Genomic DNA, 10155 nt, shown 5'->3' with positions numbered 1-10155 from the left:
TAGTCAGTCTGAAATGCATACTGTTGGATGGGGTTATTCCACCCCAGGAAGGATTTTGTATTCTTCCTCTTCTTTATATGACTGGAAAAGGTTTCAGTGAGGACTTCTTCCGTAATATACCCATTTTTTTCTTGAAAGAGTCCTAGAATAGCCTTGAATTAAGACAGCATTGTGGAGTCATATGGATTAAAAATATTCAGAGCAATTAGGTCTCTGCTCTTTCTACAAACTTTGACACAAATGGTCTTTCTATCGTTTTGGTATTTTATCTAGTAAAGCTTTGGGAGGGATGCAGTAGAATATGTGATTTTATATCTGTCTGATATTTTTTGCATTTTTTACTGCTGAGGTTGCCTTCTTACAAAAGCATTTAATCCAATATTCCAACCAAGGGTAGCCCTTTTAAATATAACACAGACAGGCAGCTGCTGTCTTAAAATGCGAGTTTTAAAACCATCTGCTATCAGTGACATCTGCCCATGTTCCAATTGGTAAATGCTCTTCCTTTTTTTCTGGAACGATGCTGCTTTTTCTCACCTATTGCAAAAATATCATACAAGCCTGGCACTATTAGAAGAGTTTCCCATTCATTTCTATTGCAAGCCCACAGGAACCCATGGATAATGTCACTGTTTGGCAGCTGGCTTTGCATATTTACATATATATGGATAGATGGATTTTCTTTTCAGTGTTAATTTGAAAAGGAATTTAGAGAACTGACACGTAGAACTTTGGTACTAGTTCAATTTAAATTGTTGAAGCAAAATAAAATAGCAATCTATCAAGTCAGTTCTCTTAGGCAGATTTTTCCTTAGAGCAAAAATGACCATCTTAGTAAGTCAATAAATCAGGTCTCAGTTCAGTCTCTTTGGAAGCAGCCTTGTTACACAGATGAAACTGAGGCGCCCTTTGGACATAAAGCTTCTCCTGAAAACAACTAGGGAAATGCTTCACCAGTGTTGCACTGTGCTGCAAATAGGGCAAAATACATTTCTATCACAAGGCTTTTATCAGTATGACTTCTTTTTGCAGAATCATTTTAGTCCCAAAATGTTAGCATCAAGAAGCACATAAATCACTGAGAAGAGGAAGCAAAGAAATGTTCTCAAATACTTTAGATCAGAACATATCCATAACTATTATGAATGAAAGGGGTGGCAGGGGGGTGGGGGGAGAGAAGAAGCAAAAAGCAACAAAAAAACCTAGTATGCTTATTTTGATTGCGGCAATAGTCATGATCCTACTTAATTTTACCTTAGGAAATACATGAAAAATTAAACTGTACAAATGATGGGTATTTCACACAACAAAGATGATCAAAAGTTATGACATCAAGATCTGTTCAAGCTGCTTGTGAAAACCCTTACAAAGATGATTTACTGGCCTACCTCATCTTTTCAAGATTCAGCTTTCCAGCTTGCTCTACCTTTTTAAGAACTCTTTAAAAATCTTTCTTCTGTTTATTTGCAAATTAAAGTTTAAATCAAATTTATTATTTCTACTTCTCCCCATTGTGTTTTATCTCATATTGCAAACGCTGTAATCAGAGGTGAGTAGAGTGTGCAATATTTTCAAAAAAGAAATGGTTTGTGCCTAAATTTAGACCTTTAAAGGAACCTTGAGTATTTTAGACTATATAACAAATCACAGTTTTCACTTTGTTGACCTGACAAAGGTAAATTATGAACAAGTCCAGGAAAGAAGAACTCATAGCAGGAAAGATGAAAGACCCCTGAGTGGGAGAGGTGCTAATGGCCTTTACAGTAATGCAGCAGCAAGAAACTTAATTCCAAGAGCTTTTCACAATTCTTTTAATATTTCTTTTTCTTTATCATAGCATAATACCTGGCTTGACAACAGAAATGTTCACAGTTAGAGCTCTGTTCTTCAAAATGTCATGCTCTATTAACACTGTTTTTCTCTGGGATTTACCCTGTCAAAGAAGGAATCACCAAGGAGTAAGGTCTATGGCTGTCTTATCACTAAATCCCTCTTCTCAATGATGCACAAATGACTAAGTACTTTTGGTGCCTTTTCAAGACAGAAAGTTAAAACAGGTCAGACTCAGGTTAGGGTGATAGGAAGCTTGTCCTGTACATGCCAGGTGTTTTATATGCAAAACAAACACAAAACTCTCAGGCATTTAAAAATAAAAAAGTATGTAAGACATAAGTGCATGAGGGCAGCTCTGCCTACTGTCATCTTGTTTAAAGTCATTTGACTACGTGCAATTGTACACGACAACATTCCTCGCACGGACACGCTTGTTTTACCTGTACTTCTGATGTGCATTAACACAGGCGTTCTTTCAGTTCTTTCCAGGATGTGCAGCTGTGCTTTGCCAGGGTTCTCCCCTATGCAGTGATGCAAGGTGTGCCTCACAGCCAGGAAAGGAACGAGATGAGGCTCCTGAGTGGATCACTGCTGAGGCCCCAGTATGGCCTTGTGGGTTCCCATGCAGCTGCGCTGCCTCTGTACTCACACATAGTTACAAACCTTAACTGCATGCACTGTCAGGCTTACACAGGAGCTTGCTCTGAGATCATACAACTCAGGAGTACTTGCATATTAACAAAGTGGGCAGCGAGGTTAGGCACCTTGTGTGCTGGACTTTGAAAGGACTGAGGGAGGCTATATTTGCTGGCAAGTTGAAAGTGTCTTACCTTTTTTCAGGCTCTGCACCTCCAGCATTTGGACTGGCTACTCAGGAAGAGAACTTAAACTGATCCACAGCATACATAGTCTGTGGAGGAAAAAAAATGTGGCAGAAGTCAAATTAGGAGGAGCTTAATAATGAATAATTGTTTTATATAGTGCTGAGCAAATACTGGGTTTGGAAAATGAAGTTGGAAGTTTTATTGTCATTTGACTGAATTATATGGGACCATGTTTGGACAGAGGGTCTTTTACTTCCTCCAGTAATTATCAGTAATATGAGTGCTAGGAAAAATGGGAAACATGGATATGAACCTGTGGGGGAAACCTGTGTATGAGCAGCTACATGCAAAGATAACTTTCTTCAAGATAGGGACATAATTGTGAATACTATCTACTTAAAAGTTACTCCCTTTCCATTTCAGTCCTTTAATTTTCTATCCTTCAAAATATTCCTTCTCCTTAAAATATTTCTTTGGCTAGAATCTAGGATTTAATACTTACATGGAGGCTTTGAAGATTAATTTTTGGACACTTAATTTCCCCTACAAACTAGTGGCAAGAATTTCTTTCTTACATCAGTTTTATACTGGAGAAATGCTGAGCAACAGTCAAATAAAGTGCTTCCTGTTTTATATAAGTAAGAAGCAAATTGGACCAGCTATTTAGATGCAAAGATACATCTTAAGGAGAATATATTGAAATAAATTGAGAGATTCTTAATAAGGGAAGAGAGGGTTCACTTAATAGAAAGAGCATATAGAGACCCTGACTGTGGCTAATGTGCATAAAAAATTCAGCCTGTCAGATCCTCACTTTTCTAATTCAGTAATCTAAATAATTTATTTGACATTTTAGCTCAAGATGACCTTTCTTGGGAAAAAATTACTGTTTTAAACTTTTAGCAAGTGCAACCACTGCAGAGGAATGCTGTTGAAGTCTGCATTTTCCCAAACGAGTAAAGGTTAATCTTGTACAGCTCAAACACATTTTTGACCCTTTTAAACAAGTTCACAAAAGTAATTTAATTTTTTTAATATAATTTCAATTATATTGCAATATTTGTGTTAAATGAGCTTCCTCCCCTCCTCCTTTTTTTTCTGTTGCTTGGAAGCCATTACCCAAATGTTCTGATGGATTTAGGCAAAGGACTTGTTTTGAATGACTAAAGGTACTATTCTACCAAATGTTACTCATAAAGAAAGTTCCATAAATCAAGTGAAAATACATGGTAGATTAATAGGTGAGTAGGTTAAAACAGCCACTAGTAATAGCAAAAAAATGACTGTCCAGAGGTTCACAGTTCCCAGATTGGTCACTTGACTCAAGTAATCAGCCTCAGAGCTATGTCACAAAAAATGATCATGTCTGTCTGTCCCTGGATTCTCCTCCTCTAACTAAACAATCCTATATTTTGCAGAGGGCATTTCAATGGTTCCACTAAAGGACATTTAGTGTAATTTTACTTGGCTATTTCTGATAATTTATCTAACTTTCCGACAGGTCACTAAAAAAATCTTTCAATGTAAGGATTAATATACCCCCAATTGTACATAATAAAGGCTATAATTCTCTCAGGGTGTTCAGGTGACTTTATAGGGGTACATTATTTATTATCGAAATTGTGAATTTGCTAGAATGGCTGAAATATCACAAAGGTTTTAGAGTCTGTGCAAAATCTGCAGTGCAGCTGTCAGCTATGAGAGGACCTAAGTAACCAGCTATCAAAGAAATGGATGACCAGCCCTCCTTAAGCCTCTCCCGAGATAAAAATGCAGGGTTTAGTGTTGTGTTCAAATTGGTCCCTTTTCCCCCATGTTATTTTCCTCTCCTAATTTGCATCATTTGTGTGGTTCCAGATCATCATATTACGCATATTGGTGTGGAACTGGAGTAATTTCAGTGTAGTCAGTATGAAGCTAGTGAAAGTTTGATGTCAGAGGAGAAGCAGTACACTCATCTCTGCTGTGATATTCTCTCCTCGTGTCTCACTGATGTCAGTTAGTGCTTTCTTTTCTGACATAACAGTGGGGGTTTGATCTGGTACGCCCGCACATACCAGTCAAAAACTGCTACAAAAACAGGGAGCTGAATGATCAGTGAGGCTTATGTTCCTAAGGCATTTTGGCAGTTTTAAAATCCAATGTAAATGTATTCAGCCTCTTACAGGCTTTCAGTATTATTAACTCTTAATTAACAGTACTGGGATTATCTGTCTTGCAGATAGTGTTAGAATTGCAGATGCAACTTTGCAGGAGTTTATGATGTCAGGTGTCATACTACTGTATTACTGTATTACTTCCAGGGACAGCTTGTCACTAGAAATAGCATGGTTGTTCTCATACCACACAGGGATAAACCTAGTGAACCCTTCAACCCTTGGTACCATGCTAAAGCATGGAAATCCAGCCTATATTGCTCTTCGACACATTCCAGTAACAGGAAGCACCAGGCAAAGCCACCCCAACACAGCACAGGGTGAGTTTATCATAGCTCTGGCTAACTCATGAACAGTTAGAACACTGCATATGCATCTATTACAGTTGCTCCATTAACCAGGAAAATGGAGACTGTACTTATATGGGAGCTAGCCACATTCACTTAAGGCACTCCCACTGGCTGCTTTAAGGCACCCAAGTTTACAGAAGATGAGCTATAGTTATTGGATAGGCAACATTTATGCACTGCTTGTATTTCTCCATCTCACATGCTTCCAGCAGCTCCCAGCCTTTTCAAGCAGATGACTGGAGAGCACAGCCTTGTGCAGTGGAACACTATGGGGTTGTAGTTTGTGCAGTGTAATTCATGCAGTGTTACATTGCACTATATTTGTGAGAGATGGATGGTTTGCACTTTATGCAAAATGTAAAATGTCATGGAAAAAGAGAAATAGAAAAATTCACAGCCATTAGGCAGTGATCACTCCACTGTTAAACTTCTCCAAGAAAGAAAATCTTCTGTTTCATAGTTTTAGTCAGTGTTATTCAGTCTGAAAACTGTTAAAAAGGGACTGATTTTGAGTAAATTAGATTGGACTAATAGGATTAAATTGAGAATTCAAAACTGAACATGTATTATTGCTAACAGGAAAAAATGCTTTGAGCACTTTAGATAGTAAAAGGGAACTGTGAGCAGTAAACTGCATACACTGCCGTATGAATTTCAGTGCTGTTTGGCATGATTGCAAAGTGAGTGACTGCATGACGAAGCTGTGGTATATTGGTACTGGAGAGAGGGGAGTCCTGCTCTCTTGCTAAAGCTGGCCTGAAGGTGATGTCACTGATTATTAGGTGCTAGTCCTGGTTACGTCTTCTGTAAACCTTGTACTAATTTTGTGTCTTCCTTTCTACTCGTGCCTTTTAAAAAGGTATGAACTATTTTAGACTATAAGAGAGATAGAATTTCTAGGGACATGTAGTATTATTTCCTAAACCAATGGATAGTATTAGATTGTATTAGAAGTTTCATTAACATTTAAAGTGTCCACAAATGAACAGTAGGTCTCAGAAAAGGTTTAAGTTTGAAGTTATTTTTTCTTTAATTTTAGAAATGTGTTTTTCACTCATGATTGAAGTATGAAGCAACTGTACCTCTCTGTCCAGAGAATACCTTAAGAAGAGCAGGACTACTCTTTTTTTTTCTCTAAGCTCTGACAGGGCTTTTTTGTTATGTAAATTGTTATCGTCTAGTCCATAAGCTGAGACAGCTGCCAGATCTTAATGATATCTGAGGACCTCAAGTCTGGATTTGAATTAGCAAAGATTAAATGCTTGTTCCTCTCATTACCAGTTCTCTATAACATCTAGATTTTCTGTGTTGTAAACCTGTTGCTGTTGCATACAGTACGAAGGCTCTGGGAATGACTTCATGATAAAATGGTAATGAAATTATGTTTAAATCTCCCTCCTTGTTTCCATGCTCATTATGCAAATTACATGTCTTAAAACTGTCTACTTATCACTTATAAGTTCTCACAGACTTTTCTTGAAAATGTTTCTAAACATCTTTTTCCAAATTGCTTTTCTTTACCCTTATTTATTTCCTATGCATTTGTGATGACCGTGAATTAAGTGAAAATGTCTTAGGGGCTTGGTGGTGATGTGGCAGATGGTGATGTTTATTCTGAAGTTATTTAATAGATATCTCAGTAGTCTTCATGGGGAAATATATAGAGAAAAAATACCAAGATACATAAGAACTGGTCTACAGTGCTTTTCGATACTGATGCTGAAGAGCACATCTTGGTATTCCCATATCCAATTCATTTACCTGTGCAAGCAAGTTGTATTAAGGAAGATGGCATTATTCATCATGTTTATTTCCAACATGCAATGAAAATACAGAATTCTCAACTCATTAGTTTCCTTGCAGTGCTGGTACTCTTCCCTTCCTCAGAGGAGATAATAAAAAAATGCCAATAAGGTCATCTGTCAATTGAAAGGAGCAAGAGGAAAGTATTACCACTTGGTACGTGAACTCACAAGAAGGAAGCCAACAAATCTCTTCTGTCCCATTGCGTAAGAGGGAAGGTTACAGTCCTGGTTTGCAGCGGGGACACCAAGTATTTCTGAACCTCCATTAAAATCTCTATTGTTCCTTAGGTGTAGGGCAGAGATACGACCTTACATTTGAGGGCAGTATAGCACTCAAAGGTCTGGCATGAAGGACGGTTGGAAGCACAATAGATTGTTATCTGCTGCTCCCCACATCATTTGGTTAAGGTCAAGAAGCTGCTTGTAAACACATAGTATGATTTCCTAAAAAGGCATCTCATTCTTTATCCCGCTGAATGGCACCGTGACACATAAAGGTCAGCCTTAGTGACCATTAAACGAGCAGCTACTTAAGACTGAAAAGCAAAACTGGTTTCCAGATGCAGCTGGGAAAAGGCTGTAACCAAGAACTCTGAACATTCCTGATGTCTAGGAAATACAGGGTCTTAATCAGATGCTGAATCCCAACAGTTTGGTTTGAGATACTCATTGTATGTCTGCATTCTGTTTCAAACAGCTTATCAGGTTAATATTACATAGTATCAAAAATGCTGTTCTGTGCTAAAATTGTCGTAAAAGTGATAGGAGCCTGAAAATCGTGTTAGATCCAGGTTTGTCATACGACTGAATCTCCTATAATGTGAAAATTCAACAAAATTTTTCAATTTCCAGACACTTTGTTGTTTTTATGAAACTATATAAACTACAGTAAAACTAATTTGTGGCTCAAAATTACCAGAATAGTCATAAGTAACATGTTTGTGGAGTATTCTACTCCTAAGGCAGAGGGGACATTATTGCATTTGTGCTGCTCATCAGTAAAGAGCACTGTCATAACATCTGTACTTGGTATAAGGTGAAGTGGGGCACTGGTGGTGTAAAATCTGAGTCCTTTCACACAACTCACATTTGGGTAGTTATCTTGGCTACCTCACTTAGGTAGCTGGCAACCTTAGTTGAAAGAGAAGAGTTAGTCAAGGGTACCCAACTTCTAATTTCCACAACGGTTTCAGAGGACTCATGTCTTTACCATGCAATGTTAACAACCAGCCAATAGCCTGCGAAACCAGATGCCTAAAACTTGTTTAACTGCTAGGAGTTTTAGTCTAAAGATGGTCTAAGTACCCACTAAAGATAAGTGTCACTAGTTGGAACTTTTGCCTCTCTGATACACACATGAGTCTATATACCTGTGTTGTCACTGAAGAAACAGGAATTGTTGAGCATTTGCTGTTTCTGATCTGTGATGGATGATAGTAGTTGGGGTTTTTTTGTTAGGACCATCACAACTTGAGACTGTGGGGCACAAAATACTGACCTCAAGCCCTCCCTGAAAGTTATTTACAAGATACTTATACCTGTACACACTGTGGAAGTATCAAAAACCAATTTTTTATCAGAAGGCTGAGTTGCACTGCTGTGCATGAAAAAGAAAAAATTAGTCTGGATTTCAACCTCTTAAATGGAATTACCTAAAATGTGAGAGATGGAATGAACCATAATCTATATAAAATAAACAGAGAATGTGAGGATAACTAGAGAAAAGAATTTACGGTCTCTTATATCTACAGCACGTTTAATTTCAGTCCATAGTGGTAGCAATATCAAGTTATTATAAACTGCTGACTTCCGAGAAAGCTGAGTGAAATAAATCTGGTGACCTCCGTCCAGTTTATACTGCCAAAAAAATGTTCCTTTTTCATTTTAGATACTCATTGGCATCCTTTTTGGAAATCTCCTTGTGTCACAGCCTGGAAAGAGCTGAACTGCCTAATATGTGAAAGTGCACCCTTCTTTTCTATCCACCTTGATAGGAGTCTGTCTGTGAAAAGTAAAAAAAAGTTTTCTCCCCAGTGATATTAATCTGACCCTTTTCCTCAGCTTTTGGGGGGCTTTTTTTGTACACTAAGTGCAGAGCAGTCCCCACGTTCAAACACAGATGCTCTGCCTGGAAATGTTCTGTTCTTTCCTGGGAATTATCTTCTCCTTATTTCCCTGTCATCAGTACTCCTGCTTTCTTATTTAATGTAAGAATATGGTGGAACATACAGGTTCATATTAAGTTAATCTTGAGGCTGAAGTAAACTTTTGGCCTAAAATTCTCTTCCAAGAAGAGAAACATGAGAAATAATACCTTCGCTTAAGCTCAGATGTCTGCTTGGGCTTTTGTGCAGCTGTAATAAATTATTCACTGCTTTACTTGCAATCAGACTGTTTGATCTGCTATTTGATGGGTAGCCCAGTAGGTAAGGAAAACCACAGATAAGCATTGTGTTCAAACTTGTTACAACAGGTCAGGAACCAAAAATGAGAATGATTACATGATTTCTATTAAATTGAAAAAGCTAGCACTCCATTGTGCTATACTTTCCAAAATTCATTAAAACCACTTAGGATGCAAACATTAAAATACCTGCCACCTGCAGCTGATGTTAGCATTCTTCCTTTGCACTTTATTGAGTGGGAAAGGAAATCCAGCAGGGTGAAAATTTGTAGACAGCCTTAGTGATTGCTAAGGGGTTAAAAACTCCCAAAATACAGTCACAGGCACACACTCTCCCAATACCTTCATTTCATTTCCTTTTTTTGTTTTCTTTTTTTTGTTTGTTTTAATTCCCCTGTCTTTTCTTATATGGATACTTGCTTTGGTTTGAGAGGTGGAGTTGGCTTCCAAGAAGTCAACATTTTTAACCAAGAGTTGCATCAAACCAAGAACATTTCTGAAAAATCGTCACTAGATAACTTGTTCAGGTCCTCCCACAAACTTGCCTATGAGGTAGTGTGTGTTTACACTGCATTTTCTCTGAAGAAAAACCAACAGGACAAACATATGGCAAAAACAATCAACTGACCAAAGCTTTCACACACATTTGGAGAAGATGGTTTTCACCTGAAGACAATAGAGAGTGGTTTTAGTCTGAAGGCATTCAGCCTATTCTCTGTTACTCAGAAAGAAACAGTAATATTTCTGGTCCGCCCTGCAAGCTGCTTCTCCTCCACATGGCAT

General features: G+C 37.9%; 1 long non-coding RNA gene across 1 annotated transcript in view; it reads right to left on the bottom strand.

Annotated features, from left to right (window-relative positions):
* Positions 1-483: 483 nt before the first annotated feature.
* The window catches only part of LOC121674056, a 46178-nt gene continuing 36506 nt past the window's right edge, over positions 484-10155 (bottom strand). The window contains exon 3 of the long non-coding RNA XR_006019429.1: positions 484-2743. This is a non-coding gene — a long non-coding RNA (uncharacterized LOC121674056). The remainder of the gene's footprint in view (positions 2744-10155) is intronic.

Source organism: Corvus kubaryi, unplaced genomic scaffold (assembly GCF_017639235.1).
Source record: "Corvus kubaryi isolate FWS band 111438036 unplaced genomic scaffold, C.kubaryi_AGA036_p1.0 66, whole genome shotgun sequence".
NCBI classification, from domain to species: Eukaryota; Metazoa; Chordata; class Aves; order Passeriformes; family Corvidae; genus Corvus; species Corvus kubaryi.
The sequence above is the reverse complement of the archived record's forward strand: the minus strand, read 5'-3'. Positions and strand labels throughout refer to the sequence as shown.